General features: G+C 39.0%; 1 pseudogene; it reads left to right on the top strand.

The window, feature by feature from the left end:
• Positions 1-17240: 17240 nt before the first annotated feature.
• On the top strand, positions 17241-18041 carry LOC126514850 (voltage-dependent anion-selective channel protein 2-like; annotated as a pseudogene).

Here is an 18041-nt window from a genome sequence, read left to right as displayed (position 1 = left end):
AGGTTAAAAACAAACTTCAAAATAATCTGATTCTTACTGACTATGTTTTTTATTGAATGCCCCTTGGCCTCCAAGAGAATTTGAGGAACATGTAATTATATCTCTTCTTTGGTCATCATAGTATCGAGAACAATCATCTTTAAAGAGTTCTTGATTTCAGTTTACTCCTTGTTTGGTTTTTGAATCCATCCAAGTCTGTTTGCATTGTTGTTTTAAATTTTTTCTTATGTTGTACAAAAATGTAAATTTAAAAATGAAGTTTTAGGGGGGCTGGAGAGATGTCTCAGAGGTTAAGAGCATTGCCTGCTCTTCCAAAGGTCCTGAGTTCAATTCCCAGCAACCACATGGTGGCTCACAACCATCTGTAATGAGGTCTGGTGCCCTCTTCTGGCCTGCACCACAGACAGAATAAATAAATAAATATTTTTAAAAAATGAAGTTTTAGTAATATAAGACAACATAAAATTTCTTATTTTGCTAAGGTTGCTAGCATATTATTGGATGCATGCATAATCTTACCAGGCAACCATCTATTAATTATACCTGATTTCAAACTTTGTTTTTATTCACTTGCCTTAGGCTTAACCTTGAAAATATATATAGAAGGCCAAAGCTTGACTTTTTAAATTAATTATATTTGTATTTAGTATGACTACAAATTTAGTTTTGAGCACATTAAAAATCTGATCACTTATAAGGTGACTGAACATTAATTTGCATTTTAAAATTATCTTTAACATCTTACAGCAAGTTAGTAGTTTTTATAAATGTGGATTTTATTGTTTCAGACATGTATCTCTAAGTAAGTTTTTGTTAACCTGAGTATACCTTTATAACCTTAGGAATTTACCACCACACAAAAACCCATTATAATCCAGAAATTCTTGAAAACTTGGCATTGTCTCCTTAGTCTAATAAACATAAGATTAATTGTTTGGTTGAAAGCATCACCTCAGCTCCCTGACACCCTTTATACAAAGAGTCTGGAATGTCTGATTGGGGCTTCACCCCAGCCTCCCCCAATCTATTTTAGAATGCTGGGTGGAAAGTTCCATTCCAAAGCTCCCTCCCCTGGGAGCTGCCTCAGTCCAAACTCCACCTCTGAGAAAGTCCACCAAACGGTGACCCCTCCCCAGGGAAGGTCAAAACAACTTCGACAGGATATTTAAACTGCCCCCTCCAAGAAAATGAACATATGGTCTCCTGGTTTTCTGTGGTTGTTTGGTCCTCCTTTCCCCATCTCCATGTTTTCCTGGGGGTCACCTGGGAATTCTGACATTAGACCTGGGCCTTTTTTTTTTTTTTTAAGGTCGGTCATCTGACCAGCAGAATGGCCGACCGACCTGGGCCTTTTCTATTTGATCTGATTTGGTCTAATTTGGATTATTGTGTCAGTGGAGAGGCTTGTTGGTCAGAAAATGCTTAAAAACAATAATAAACAAAAGCCTTAGTAAGACTAAGTTTTAAGAGTGTTGCCTTAGTTGGTTTAAACCATGTGGAAACCTTAAGATGGTGGTGAATTACACGGCATTTGATTTTAGTAAAGATGACTCTCAGTCATATGGTCTTTTTTATCCTGATGATGACCAAGATGAAGATAAGATGTGTGGTTATTTATCATTGTCATTTTATACATTATGATATAGCAGACCTAATTTTTAAAAACAAGAGTTGAATTTCTCTCACACACATTAATTAAAATTACTTATGTGTAGATATAACTATTATCATTTTGTTGATGGTTTTTAGTTAAATTTCTGCTGCAGGTTTTATAGATTTTGTAAACTATATACAATGAATTTATAAATCCTGAGATAAAGAGTTTATATAGAACAAAGATACCTCTGTCCTTTATGTGCTAATTTATACATGGAGTCAGTTAATATCGAACCTTAATCTTCCTTCAGGATACCCATTTTGGTTGAAAATGTGAAAACTGGGGATCCAAAGCTGTTTATTATGACTATAAGATTGATTCTTCTTAGTTCAAAAAATAAACTGTCACCTGAATTTAAATAAGTATCAGAGTCAGTTAAAATGTTCAATGGCTGAGAAACATCTGAGAAAAGATGAGCGATTACAGCAGGCTTAGACTTGAGCTATATCACCTGGGATGGGTACAATCTCCGAGGAACTTGTAGAATTTTTATATGAAATATATGCTCCTTGTTATTTTAAATAGTCATCTACAAAAAAAGCATTAAAAGCAATCTTTGTTAGACTTCAAAATCTATAAGATTTTTGGATAAAGATTTTGACAATACTCAAGGGATATCTTTAAAATTCTTTTTTTCTTTTTGAGAATAACAGAGGGTTATTTATTTAGGGTAGACATACAAATCAATATTCTCTGCTAGAACGGTGAACAGCAACCGAATCTTGCAGCCCGAAAAGAGACCAGACACGTGCTTTACATTGGCATAGATAGTATAAGAGGCCACGCCCAAATGCATGGGTAACTTAAAGGCTATTGGCAATAGAAATTCCTACAGCACCTCCCCCTTTTTGTTAAGTTAAGTTCTAAGCCTAATACAAAATTATGTACAATAAGAACAAATATATCAAGCAAGAAACATGTGATAAATGTTGCAATAATTATCCTATCCTAATGAGTTTAAGTCTTGTATGATAAATAGCTTGGCCAAGTCATGAGAGGAAAGTAACTACAACTATCTAGTCTTCAACCCCATTGAAGATCCGAGAAATGAGATAATATTGCTTCAGTAGACAGGAAGTGCAATCAAGCAACTTCCAAAAATGTACAACAAATGACAGACACAACTGGCTACCTGAGCAACCCAAAGTCTCATTTGCAATGTTGAAGCAACCAGCTTTGGGTAACTGACAGACCATTTTCAGAGGCAGGAAATTTTTCAAAACCATCTTACCCTGTCTTGGCAAGATTTGACAGTCTTTTTCCTTGTGTCCTGCTTATCCATTTCTGGATGCCATGTACCTTGTCAGTGGTTGAGGCATGGGCAGTTCCTTGCCCAAAGGCCAAATGTGCCAAGAAGAAAACAAACTCCGTGTGGAGTGTCTTTGGTGCTCAACATTCTGCCGGGAATAGATCAGTGATGCTAGGAGCAATCATGTCTCATGTCAACAGAATCCTAAGTTATTTAAATGCCATATTCTACAGCTCTTTGAATTGGTTGAAGATTACCTAACTATGTAGGATACAATCTCTATATATCAAAAGAACCTGATTAGTCTAACTATAAGTATGACAAACATAGATGACTATTGATCTATAATTCTTAATACCTATATAAAGACTAAAACTTCATATAAGAATATTATACAATAAACAACTATGCAACAGCTGAGGACAATGACCTCAAAATGTAAACAATGTATAAGTATCTTGATTAGAGGTAGAAATGTACATTGCAATATGATAAATATATCCTAAAAGTGTATCAATATGCAAAAATGTTTTAAGCAGAGGTAGGAGTATGTATGCATACAATATGACAAAATAACTTTGCCTACATATACAAATATTGTAGATGAAAGTAGAAACATATTCAATATAATTTAAGTTTGTATTGATATACAAGAATCTATACCAATGTAAATTGCCTATAAACAATAATAGCTCACAAGTATTGACTCTATTACTTACTATTATTATTAATGTGAGTAAGACAACACTAATCTATTATCCCATCCAATTTCGCCCCATTTTTTTCAAAGAGATCCCTGATCCTACATAATTTTCTCCCCAACTCTCAACCCTATGCAAATTATAATCAACCCATAAATGATGTCCCTAACCCTGAGGACAAACTTTGTTGGGAGAGAGGATGTTGTCTTCTAGAATGACTTCCAGCTGTCATGGAATTTTGGATATATATCTGTAGATCCCTAGTAACATGCTAATGCAGCCTGCCAATTATTATCAGTGTGAAAAAAAATCATCCTGCATTTTACCTAGTGACACAATGATTTCTATAGGTTCTTTGTCAGTGAGGGATTATTTCTGAGTTACCACTTTAGCAACCACATTATTTAACATATTTATAACCTACTCTGCTTTAGATGTTACATTTGTTGTAGAATTTAACCAAGAGTTTCCAAATCCCTAGAAGTGATAAACAGATAATAGAGTATTCAATGATATGATACATTTGTTTAAGCATTAATTAGACGAACAGAAAAAGAGAGCATCCTCTATAGAATGAATGACTAATACCTCTGGAAATTTAAACAGCATTGGCTTAGTGCTTTATGCCCCGATTGTAATTGTTTCTGTACTAGAAGTTGGGCTTGCTTTAGTTTTTGTTTTCTCCCATGAAGAGACCATTGATAATTGTAGTGATGAGCGGTGGGCTACGTTCCTGGCGCCCGGCCGCCCGCATGGCTAGCTTTACCCGAAATAATTACATGGAAACTATATTCTTTTAAACACTGCCTGACCCATTAGTTCCAGCCTCTTATTGGCTAGCTCTTACATATTGTTCTAACCCATTTCTAATATTCTGTGTAGCCCACAAGGTGGCTTACCAGAGAGCATCTTAACCTGCGTCTGTCTGGAGTGGAAGAAACATGGCGACTCCTGACTCAGCTTCTTTCTCCCAGCATCCTGTTTTGTTTTCTCCACCTACCTAAGGGTTGGCCTATCAAATGGGCCTAGGCAGTTTCTTTATTAGTAAGAAATCACTCCCACATCAGATAATTGAGTTATTTTTACTATGAAGGAAAACAAAACAAATCAAAAAACTCATTTTCCACAAAGGAACCTTTAATATTGAATTATTCCCGCTTTGAGGAAAAAGCAAAAACATTTAAACAAATACCAAGCAACAAATAAAAGACTAAATTCTAAGGCAGCCCAGCCAGCTCATGTTGGAGTCATGGGGCTCCATGGGTTATTCTTGGAACTCACTGTGTTCCACCAGACCCTGGTGGCCAAAAAACCCTGCAGGGTGGAGGGCTACAAGTTCCAGCCAGATCTCTCATGATGGTGAGAGCCCCAGTATGGCTCTGTGACCAACCACTCACTGGGAAGCCTGAACCTGATTTGACCCACCCTGCCAAGACCTGCCAAGAAATGTGGCAAAAAATTATCTGTCTGTCTCTCTCTGTGTCTCTGTCTCTGTGTCTCTCTCTCTTTCTTTGTTTTTCTCTTCCAAGCAATACATTAAATACATTACTGTACTCTAGCTTGTAAAATAATTAACAGGGATTTTCTCTCCCTTTTCATGGATTATATACTTATGAAGCTGCAGAGCTGTTGCTCTGCACATTTTGCTCTTTTAGATCTTAACAAAGATCTCAGTAATTGTATAGAATGCTTTGTCTCAAAGGACCAAGAAGAACCCGTGTTGATTTCCACTCTCTCACAGTTGTGAACACTTGGGTGAGAAGTCTGAGTTTCCTAAACCCCCAATTTCTCTTTAAAGAAAACGTTTCTTACCTTTATGGAAGGTCATATGTCTCAGGTTGTGGCAACAGCTTGGTGATTTCCTTGCAGGTGTAACAACAGGCAAGGAAAAGACAATTCATGAAGAGACAAGAATGAAATGGCTCAGCCCAATTTTATTGTAACCTCCACTGGACCAAGACTTTGAGTCCTGCCCAGATCATTTTACTTTAGCCATATTTAAGCATAGCACAATTTTGGGGAAAAGGTTTTAAGATAACAATTAACTCAGTTCCAAATGCACAACAATTTAAGTCATGTTTGCATTGAAATTCTTTACAAAGTTCATCTGGCTTCTTTCACAAGAATGGGTCTGTTGACTCAGAGATAGTGCCCATGATTTAGGGTCTAGGGAGCTTGACTGAGGTAAACATAATGCCTGAGGGAGTCAGGGTTAACCTGGTCCTAAGATAGCATAGAAGTTACTTAGGCTGCTGTAAAACACAACTGACATCCTTTCTAAGAATGGGTTTTATGGCCCAAAATTTGTGCTCAAGATTTAGAAGGAAAGGATCTGAGATAAGGAAATTCTGTGAGATGAGGGCAGAGTCTGTCTCATCAGAGGAAGAAGGACACTTAAAATAAATCCCAGCTCAGAATTGAGAAATGGATGGTTATTTATTTAGTGGCAGACTCATAAATCAGAATCCTCTGCTGGAACTGAGATCAGAAACCAAATCCCACAGCTGGAAAAGAGGCCGGTTGCATGCTCGACATTGGCATAAATAGTATAAGAGGCCATGCCTCACTGGGTGTAGTCTTTTTTATAGCACCTCCCCCTTTTGTTTAAATAGGAGAGTTCTAAGCCTATTACAAAATTATATACAATAAAGAACAAATATATTCAATAATTATCCTATCCTAACTAGTTTAAGTCTTGTACAATAAATAACTTGGCCAAGTCATGAGAGGAAAGTAACTACAACTATCTAGTCTTCAACCCCATCAAAGATCTGAGAATGGAAATAATATTACTTGAGTAAGCAGGAAGTGCAATCAAGCAACTTCCAAAATGTGCAACAAATGACAGAGACTCTGGCTACCTAAGAAATCACCCAAAGTCTCATTTGCAACAATTTAGCAACTAACTTTGGCTAAGGCCTAGAATAACTGACAAAACATTTTCAGAGGCAGGAAAAATTTCAAAACCGTCTTACCCTGTCTTGGCAAGATTTGACAGTCCTGCTTATCCATTTCCAGATATTATTTATCTTGTCAATGGCTGAGGCATGGGTAGTTCCTTGCCCAAAGGCCAGTTTTGCCAGGATGAAAACAAGCTCCAAGTGGAGTGTCTTCGGTGCTCAACATTCTCCTGGGAATAGATAGGAGCAATTGTGTCTCACTTCAACAGAACCCTAAGTTATTTAAATGCCATATTCTACAGCTTTTTGAAGTGGTTGAAGATGACCTATTTATGCAGAGTACAATCTCTATGCATCTAAAGAACCTGATTAGTCTAACTTAACTATGACAAACATAGATGACTATTGATCTATAATTCTTAATACCTATATAACTTTAAGACTTTGTATTAGAATATTAGACAATAAATAACTGTGCAACAAGTGAGAACAATTACCTCAAAATGTAAACAATGCATAAATATCTTGATCAGGGGTAGAAATGTACATTGCGACAATATTCAATATAATTTAACTTTGTATCAATATACAAGAGTCTATACCAATGTAATTGCCCATAAATAATAACTCACAAGTATTCACTCTATTACTCACTATTATTATACTCACACTAATCTATTATCCCATTCAATCTCCCTCCCTTTTTTAGAGAACCCTGAGCCTATAAAATTTCTCCCCCAACCCCCACCCTATACCAATTACAATCAACTCCTAAATGATATACCTAACCCTGAGGACAAACTTTGTTTGTCTTCTAGAATTACTTCCAGCTGTCATAGTGATGGTGTTCTTTCTATGGGATCCTGTGAAAGTAAAATGATGGCTAAGTTCCAAGATTATTGTCTGGTATAATTGAAAATAGTCTCTGAGTATTTGGTATGTTTTTTCTGAGGTTTCTATTTTGAGGTCTGGCCAGAATGTTGTAAAACAGTGCACCATTTCAGCTAACCAAGTTTGAACCATCTTGAGCAGCTGGTACCCAAAACAGGCCTTATAGCAGCACTATCAGCATTATGACGTCATAGCAACCAGTTGGAGTTGTCATTGTGGGGCCCCATCTTCTTCCTGAAAACTTCAAAGATTACTGCAGGAAAATTCATTGTTCATTGTGGAAAACTTAAACATTGTTTAATCAGATATATATTCAATGAAAAGTACAATAGAGACAAAAATAGGTATGATAAAAAGTAAATTTTTTTCTAAATTCTTTCTTCTTTCTTTTCCATAACAGATGGCTCCTGACATGAGACAGAAACTCTGAATTTTTCTTTTAACATCATGCTTGGATTTAGAGGACAGGGCTGTTGTCCAACTCCAAAGCCAGCTTTGATTTTAAGTGAGTCGTGACTATTATTATTGTAGGTAGCATAAATATATATTTATGTTCAGTAATTCTTACCCTCAGATGACCTGTCTTCATCAGTCATAATTCTCTTTGCTTGGTAATCCCAGCTGGATAATTTATCTTTTCCTCTTTAGGCATCTAGATGTCCAGGGTCTCTTGACTTTTTGAAGATGAGTATTTTCCTGCAAAGACAAGAACAAAACCCTGAATGATTGTCACCTCTGTAGATAAGCCATCATTTCTCTTTCTCAAGCAGTTTCTCTTTTTCAAACCAAATCTTTATTAATTTTTCTTTTCCTGTGGAAATGAGAGTGAAACCCCTTCCCCAACGTAGCACATCTTTTGATTTCCATTGTGATGTCAACACATCCTTAAAATACACCGGCCTATTAATTCAGAAGATTTTTTTTATTATACAGTGTCTCTCTGTTGCTGCTGTTCCTTTCTTATGAGCATTAAGAAAATTTAAGGCTAATAAAGCATTATGTAATCTATTTCTGGGGGTATTTCCATCCCTCTCTGTTTGTTTAACATATCTTTTATAATTTGATTTTATCTTTCTATAACTGTCTGACCAGTAGGATTGTTTGATATACCTGTAATCTGATTTATATTATAAATAAGGGCCATTGGTACCTTTAAAGGTTTACTAGTTGCTTTGTGTTCTTGTATGGCCTGAACGACTGATGATCTTTGTGTATAGTACCTTATAATATCCTTCTCAGAAATATGAGCTTCTGGAATTTCAGGGATGTTACTTCTATTTGTATAGCCTTAGTTAATCTTTGTAAAAAGTCACTAAAGGGTTCTCTCTGACACCGTGTAACCCTAATATATGATTCTGTTATCTTTCCTAGTTCCTGAGCCCTGTCCCAAGCATTTAAAGCTGCTGTGTTACATAGGGACAAGATGTGTTCATCATAAAAAGCCTGATCCTGAGGATCAGAGTAATGTCCGTCTCACAGAATTTGATCTTGGGAAATCTCTAGTCCTTTTGCTTTTCTCTGTTATTCTAAAATTTTTGCTTCTTTCCTCCAATAACATTTCCAAAGAAGCTGTGGTGCCACCTCTTAAAGATAATTGGTTTACAAAGATTCCCCATCAGGGGCGAAAATGTACGTGAGCTTGAGAAATCTCCAAGTTACCATGCTTAGCTCCGCTGTGGTGGAGTTTCAAAAAAAAAAAAAAAAAAAAACCCACTTAGTAAGTGAAAACAAGCTAAGCAGGCAGGGGTGGGAGACCCTCTGGGCTCTGGACCATTTGGACCTTTTAGACCAGTCCACTCAGTTTATGTGTGGAGTTGGGATCCACGTGGGGTGTCAGATGGAGATGGACTAGTGGCTGAAAGATTTCCTACAGCACAGTAGTGCTATAAAAGCCTGGATATGAGGCACATTTTCTTCATAATTTGCAAAACAGCTGCAGTTGTAAAATAGTATATATTTCACCTTAGAACTCAACACATAGAATGGCCAAACTGTCTTATCATAATAAATCATTTCAGGGAGTCATAAGCATAGTCAAACAAACTTGCCAGAATTCGTTCTCTGAGATATTGTTAGGGAAATGGTCAAAAGCGTGGACTCAAGCAACAAAGCAATGCCACAAGATTGTTAGAATGGAGCCTATTCCACCCTTTCTATGAAAGGGTCTTCATATGACAGAGCTATGAAGAAGATTGACAAAATGGCACAGAAAGGTACCTTCAATATGGAAGCTGCAGGGGCTAAAACTTGATGAAGCCAGAATTGAACATTCTGTCAGCAAGTCCCTGGCGATTGTAATGGAAAGGGAGAACAGAACAGAAAGTGATTCAATTTGTTAAGTGAAAGTGTCTAAGAATCCAACTGCTGGAGATGGGAAAGGGTAAGTCACCAAGTTAATTCACTTGGTGGCCTTTAGGGAGTTTTCTAAGTTCAGAATCCAGGATCCCCCAGCCTAGGCAGCCAGTCACTTACCACAGTGCCAAAGTAGTCCCCACTGGGGGCGCCAACACATGCAAGTGGGTTAGTGGATCTTCCTTTGCCTGACACAAAACCAATACGCAGAAGCAGAAGTTTGAACCTTTAAGTTGTGCCTTGTTCAGAGGGCAGACAACTGTGGAGGACTGTGATAGCCTCTGAGAAAAACACTTCAACACCTCACACAACACTGCTGGCTTATAGACCCTGAGGAAGGCCAGCTAATTATTAGTGATCTGGCTCACCTCTCTCCCCAGTGGGTGTTTATTACACTGGACCTGTTATCTCCCGTCTAGGTGTCTGGATCCCTCTACCACAGTATCTGGTATCTGGTTAATGTCAGAAGGTGTCAACTTTGCACTCCTCCAGGCTCCACTGGGGCTAGAGAGTTAACTCAGAATAAATACGCCATTAAAAATGTACATATGCATATTTAACTCAAACAAATGTTGCTGGAGGTCATAGGCAGATTTTATTCTACAGTGTGTCCTGCAAATGACCTGCTCTTCTCCTCCCCTGTGCAGTTTCTGTAGACAGTCCTCCCTGGTCTTTCAGCTGTTCTTGATGCATCTAGTGAGAAATGAAACAGGTACTGGGGAGGAGCAGCTTTTCTTCCCAATGTCGCCTTTCCTCTGTGTTTACATTCTACCTCAATCAGACCAGAGTGTGTGCATGTTTAAAATGAAGTGAAAATAAATAGGGAAACTGAGGAAAGAAGCCATGCATGGAAAATAACTCTGGAACACAGATTCCAATTTTCTTAATTAACATATCCTAGGGGTGGAGAGATGGCCCAATGAAAGCTAGGCTTACAACCAAAATGTCAAATAATGTGTTCTAACGAAAAAAAATTATTTTAGAAGTTTTTATAGTTAAACAACAAAAGAAAGATAAAATTAAGGAATCTTTTCCCCAAATGCATTATTGGAAATATGAGGAAAGTGGGTTATACCAAATCAAGAAAATTCTTATTTTGGATTTTAGATGCTATCTGATGTTTTTTTGTTTATTTGTTTGTTTTGCTTTGATATTGGTGGAAACTTGAAGCCTCTTAAGTTAAAGCATTCTAAAAGGTTCTGCTTGATAGTCACAAGGATGCTAGGCCACACACAGAGGTGAGCAATAAGTGGTTGTTAAGGAGACTAAAGCTAGCTCAAGATTACAACATTCATGAAGCTCTAAACAGTCCATCACCATGTAGGATCTTGCACGGGTGTGACTCTTTTCTGGTGGTGTTGGCAAGGCTTAGGTCTGGGATCTGATAGAGATGAGAATGAATAGGTAGGACAGCATTCTCCATAAGGGAAATGGTAGTCATAAAGGAAGAAATCCCTGGGTTGCATCAACTTCACTAACCACAGTGATCCAGATCTCCCTACTTTATCTGACATACATTTACATAAAACATCCATGATGATCCATGTTTGCCTTCTGTAACTGAAATAAGATTTATAGGTAGTATATAATAATAGAAATACCATATCCAAAATTAAAGCAATCAAGAATATAGTATCATCTAAAGAAGTAAAGATGGCAGATGAGGGAAATGGGCATTTTAACTCCACACGACAGCAGATGTCATGGTTCTAAGGCTCTTAAAACTTTCTTCCTGTTCATACCCACCTCAGTAGCAAGAAGCCCACTGAGGTCTCCCTTTTCCTCTCAGACCCCAACCTTCTTTCTCCCATTATTCCAGCCTCCAACACCAGCGGGCCTTCCCTGTGAACACACCAGCTGAGCAGGACAGGAAAAGGGGCCCCACACAGTCGTCACATGCTCAGAAAACCCAGAGGGGAAACAGAGACCAAGGGGGAAAAACTCCCACTCAACAAAAACAAATTCAGAAATCATCATCTAGACCTCTAATCATCCCAAACCCAGATGCCTGGATGCCAGCATAAAAACACAATCAATTACAGCCAGGGCAATATGTCTCCACTAGACCCAGCTACTCTACCACAGCAGGCCCTGAATATTCCAACATAGATGAAGCACAAGAAAAAGACCTACCCCTCTGCTCTCCTCCCAAGGAAGGAGTCGATGGTGAGGCAGCCTTTGCAGCCTGTGCTACTTTCGCTCCCTGGGATTCCGTTCCCAGGTCCAGTCCTTCCCTACAAGGAAAACTGTTGCTTGCTCTCTGGAATGATGCCCAACCAAAAGCCACATCTCTTTTCCTTTGCTTAGCGAGGAGGCACTTTTGAGATCAATGAGCTCTTCGGGGAGTACAGTAATGAATGGGGCATTTAAACTTCCCTGGCAATGCCCTTGGACCCAAAAGCAAAAGTTTAAGAAGTGATGAGATCTTAATATTTTTCAGTTTAAATATGATAGGCATCTTGTCGCTTACCATTAATTAGTGTTCTGTCCAGCCATGGCCAGCTCAGGGATCACTCTGTCCTCTCTTTGCCCTAATTAGATGCTACCTCCTCTTTTACTTTCACAGCATCTTATTGTCCCCAAAGACTTCTCCTTCCTGCAGTTAACCTGGGACACAGCAGAGAAAGGGACCCAAGAAAGTTGTATCTAAACTACAGTCATTTGGGCTTGTGTTTTTATTCTAGCAGAAGAATAGAGAAATCCTGAGTACATTAGAGGAAGAAGCTCAAATACTGAGAGCAAATGGCACAAAATCCCCCATTTTACACAAAGTGTTTTTACACAGAAAGTGTACCCTGGCTAGAAGCAGGATGCTTCATCCAGAACTCTTTAATCAGGTTGTATTCTGTGACGTCAGAGCACCTCATATTACCTTCTCCAGGGCCACGTGTGCTGCGCAGAGCACAGGTATCACTGCTAAACACAAATTTGGGATTTTATTCTTACTGACTAAACTAGATGTGTGGACTTGGTCGGCCTGGGTCTGGAACCGGAAGGGAATGAAGTGTGGAAGCAGAGAGAAGAGTGGGCTCACTAAGAGTGCCTGCAGAAGCACCTCCTCCTGGGCCTGGAATAGTGGCTCCGAAAGGGGCAGCATGGGGTCAAGACCAGGCTGGCCTCGAACTCACAGAACTTTGCCTCCCACGTGCTGAGATTAAAGGCATGCACCACCACTGCCCTGCCACATTCATCTTTTTAACCTCTACTTTAAATCTGTGTAATCTGCTTTCTCCCTCTCTGGAAAGGTGAAAAGTCATGTCACTGGAATTCTGAACACACAGCTCAGAGCAGGACCCCCTCTGTATTGTTTGAGAACATTTAGTATGTTCACAAGAGAAAACAAGCATCTTTTCAGTCAGAATTTATTGTCACATGAAATTGCCTTATTTTTTGTCTACGTGGCTTGGCTTGTATTTTTCCACAGGAATGTAAGCGTCCCAGTAGCAGAGACTGGCATGGCCTTTGTGCAGTACAGAACAGAACTGGGTACACGCTGTGCATGAAGATGTTTGTGCACTGACAGGGCAGCATCCTCTGGTTTTGCTCATCGGCTTTAATGGCAACAAACCTTCCAGGACCCGATGCAGAGCCTCATTTTTGTAGATTCTTGAAAGCTGACTGGGTGTGGGATCTACTTCAGCATCCTGAAATTCTGATGGGCCCCACTTCTTACTGGATATCTTCAAGGGATATCCCCCAAAATAAGCCCAGATTCTGTACATTTGAAAATCTTCCTCCTCAAATTTGCCATTAACAAGACCATGTCTTCATTTCAGATAAAACCCGGGCACATCTCTAAAACAGGAAAGAAAAATACACATCTGTCTTATGAAGTTTTGAGCACATGAAGTAAAATGAGCCAGACAAAGTACTAATCACAAATGTTTGTCATTTGGGTCAAATGACAGTATCCATAAATATTAACTACCCCAGTATTAACTTATTCTAAAACCATAAAGAAAAAAATCTTGTCTTTGAAGTCAGGATATGTTTTATCACCAATATATGCTCATTTATTTAGATGAGACTTTTCTTTGTCCAATAGAACATTAGATAATTAGATAATTGTGTCTTTTATGTTGATTTTATCTTACATGTGCCAGAATCATAATTTCTTCTCAAATATATTAATGCTGAAATGTTAGTAAGCCATGTCAACTATATTAAAAGACTGTATTTTTAGCCCCTTCATAATGTGGCTGTAGGTTTGAATCACATTTTCTCACACCTGAACACGCCTCGCTCCTCCATGGCCCTTCACTAACACGTGTGCCATAGTCTTGCCAGGAGAACCATGCTTCTCCCATGCACTAGCTACACAATTGCCTACAAAATTAAATCTGAATTCTGTCTTATGCAGTTCAGGCTCTGCTTCTCTCTTGCTTTACCTCCAGGCCCCAGTCAAGCTGAATCCCCTTTATTCACAGTTTATCTAACACCTCGTGTTATTTCATAATCCCATCCCTTTGGTCACATTGTCTTATCACCAGAATATTTTGCATGTGTCCGAGAGTTAACCAGGAATTCCTCTGGCAGCAGACAACAGGAAAGCCACTGCTAGCCGCCTAAACAGAGGTCCATAGGTTGATGCTTCAAGGCTGACAGGTTGATGCAGTTGCTCAAGGGTGCTAAGAAGGAGTCGGGTTGATGCTATCTTTTGCCCGTGCTTAGCAAACAGAACTTTGTTCTCATGCTGCTGCTTGATGTTTTCAAGACAGCTACTGAATTACAGACAGACATCTGCTTGCCATGGAGGAAGCATAAAGAAGGCCAACGTGCACACTTGGGTTTGTGTGTGTATGTGTTTAGAAAGCATAAAGTCCCTGTCCATAAGCCCCACCTAGCAGTTTTCTGCTTGGTCCTTGTGTTGGCTAGTTTTATGTCAACAAGACACAAGCTAGAGACATTTGGGAAGAGAGACTCTCGGTTGAGAAAATGTCCTGTGAAAGCTGGCCTGAAGGCAGCTTATGTAGTACATTTTCTCATTTGATAGTTGATGTGGAGGCACTCGGTCCATTGTGGGTGGTGCCACCCCTGGAGTGGTAGTCCTGGTTCTATAAGAAAGCGGCTGAGAAAGCCATGGGTAAGCAAACCAGTAAGCAGCATCCTTCCATGGCCTCTGCTTCACTTCCTGCCCCCAGGCCCCTGCCTTGAGTTCCTGACCTGATGTTTCTTCATGATGGACTACAAGCAGCAAAATAAAACAAACGTTTTCCTTACCAAGCTGTCTTTGGTCACGGTGTTTTATCACAGCAATAGACACCCTAAGACAAACCTCACTGGCTAGACTATATCAAATAGTCATAACTAGTTGGAAGGAGGCCAGAAAAAAGATTACTCTCTGAGCAGGACTATGGGGCATTGGGAAACAACTGAGAAAATTATTTTTTTCATTTTTTGATACTCATATCAGAAGTTATATCTTAGGTATATATATATGTATATATTATATTTATAAACTATATATTTCCCTTTCATTATCATATGCATATTTAACAAGCACCTCATATACAATCCATAGCACTGAAGGATTCTCACTGAAGTCATAAGGAGAAGAACAAGAAGTGATTGTCTATACATGACTTATTAATTATAATGAAACTATTCACAATAATATATTCTTTTAAAGTAGATATTTTTATTACACGAGAACTTATCTTCAAAGCACATTTAAATAAAAACAGAGCAAACTGCACAACAAAATATTACTTTGAAGATAAAAATCAATTTAAAGTTTCATGTGGCATCTCAAGGGACCCTACACAGACAATTTTGTTCTTTGGAAACAGCTCAAACTTCTAACTTTGCATTATTACAGATGCAGTCATGTAAACAGAGCTATATTGGAATACAGATGACTAAATAACTCAGTGGGTACAATCAATCCAAAAATATACCCTTCTACTATTGCCAAAAATGCTTTAAAAAGTTATAAGACTACTAAATAGGGACAAACTTTTCCCCTATTTGGAATTGGAAGGAATTTGGAAAAAATTAAATATTTGAATTCAAAGAAATAGAGCTAGGCCTTCATGCTATACCAATTTTAAAATGGAATTAAAAAGTTAAATTTTAAAACAAGACCTAAATTTATGGAACTTGTAGAAGAAAGCAGTGAAAAGTTCATAGTGTTGGTCTTGGCCACGATTTGTAGGGTAGAAATCAGAAGTCTAGGTGACATCAAATACAAAACGTTTACACTCTATTAACTACCTTTCTGCTGCTGTGGTAAAACACCATGACCAAAGATAACTTCAGAAGAAGTGTATTTGGGCTACAGTTTCAGAGAGAGGATCCACAATGGCAGAGAGGCATGGTGATTGGGGCCAGGGCAGAGCTGAGAGATTACATCAACAACCACAAGTATGAAGCAGAGAGAATGAGCCATTAGCTGGGTGAGGTTGTAAACTCTCAAAACCTACCCCTGGCGCCACACTTCCTTCAGCAAAGCCACGCCTTTTAAAGATTCTATAACAACCCACAAACAGCACCCTCAACAAGATGCTAATTGCTCAGATGCCTGAGCCTATGTGGTAACATTTTTCCTCCCAAACACCAGACATTAAATTCAAAAGCAATCTGGAATATGAAAAAAAAAATACTTGCAATATCTAACAAGAGACTAGTATACATACTATATAAAGAACTCCTATAAAGGTACAACAAAACCCAGCCTGAGTTAATTAGTTGACAAGTGTCCTCGAAAGATGAGGTCCATACAACTAGGAAGCCTGTGGACAGACCTTAACATTGCTACTCAACAGAGAAATGCAAACCATAACCACAGTGGGATAGCACACCGCGTCTAGTGATGGTCAGAGTTTTAAAACGATACAGGAATTAAGAAAAGGGGATGAAAATGTAGAGAAATGACTCTTGTGCACTGTTTGTTGGGATTATAGAAATCAGTTCTTGAAAAGAAAATGAAATTTTCTAAAAGAAAAAAAAATAAGGCTGTGTTTCATCATTTCCACTTGTAGGTAGAACATCCTTCCTCAGTATCTGTGAGAGCATGACTTTAGGGCACCTTCACCTTCAGACACTGAAGCTCACAGATGGTCAAGTCCTTTATGTGAAATGTAATGGTGTTTGTATATGATCTATATACACTGTCCTGTACACTAAAAATCACTGTAAGATTACTTACATATAATAGCTAATAACAGAAGTTACTGAAGCAGAAGGCAGATGGTGCTACTGGAAGTTATGGGGATGGGAAGTAAAAGAATCATTGATTAATGAATATAATAATTTCAAATCTGAGTGTTAAGAATTAAGTTTGGACCTCCCAGTGGCAGCGTCTGCAGCATGTACAACCTCCAGACAGTGAGTGGCTTCAGCTGAGAGCTGACTCAGCGGCAGCACCTGGAGGGACACAAGCAGGTTACCCCCGACACACACACACACACACACACACACACACACACACACACCGTGCACGCGTGTAACTTCACCATGGTGGAGTGTTGTGTACGCACTGCCCACAGCCAATGCGCATCCCTACATCATATGCTGACCTTGGCAAAGCTGCCAGAGATATTCTCAACAAGGGATTTGGATTTGGGTTTGGGTTGGTGAAGCCGACTATGACAACAACGTCATGCAGTGGTGTGGAACTGTCAACAGCCAGTTCATCCAATACAGACCCGGGAAAGTTCCTGGGTAAATGATATGAGTGTTGTCCGACTTTTATAGAAAAATGGAACATCGCTAGCACTCTGGGGATAGAGAGTGCGGCTGGACATCAGGCTTGTCAAGGTTTGAGACTGACATGCGTTGTGATCTCTGCACCTAGCACATGTGCACCTAGCACAGCACCTTGGCTGTGATGTCGTCTTTCATTTTGCTGGACCTGCAATCCCTGGTTCAGCTGTCTCTGGTTAGAGGACCAGCGTGCTGGGTACTAGTTGACCTGTGACAGTGCCCAATCAAAGCTGACAAGGGGTGACTCTGCAGTAGGCTACAGGACAGGGGACTTCCAGTTACACACTAATGTCAACAATGGTACAGAATTTGGAGAATGAACTTATCAAACAGTCTGTGAAGGTTTTCACACCAGTAAACTTTGCTTGGACATCAGGTGCTAACAGAACTCATTTTGGCATTGCTGCTAAAATCCCATTGGCTCTTCCTGCTTCCATTGCTGTGGAGGTCAATAACTCTCGTCTAGCCAGAGTGGGCTATACTCTGACTCCGAGGCTTACTGTGAAACTTACATTCCTCTGGTAGACCGGCAGAGCTTTAATGCTGGAGGCCACAAATTTGGACTTGCCTTGGAAATGGAGGCTTAA

Source organism: Alexandromys fortis, unplaced genomic scaffold, assembly GCF_014885135.2.
Source record: "Alexandromys fortis isolate MF-2015 unplaced genomic scaffold, M_Fortis_MF-2015_v1.1 scaffold_150, whole genome shotgun sequence".
Taxonomy (NCBI): Eukaryota; Metazoa; Chordata; class Mammalia; order Rodentia; family Cricetidae; genus Alexandromys; species Alexandromys fortis.
This window is presented reverse-complemented; position numbering and strand designations above follow the sequence as displayed.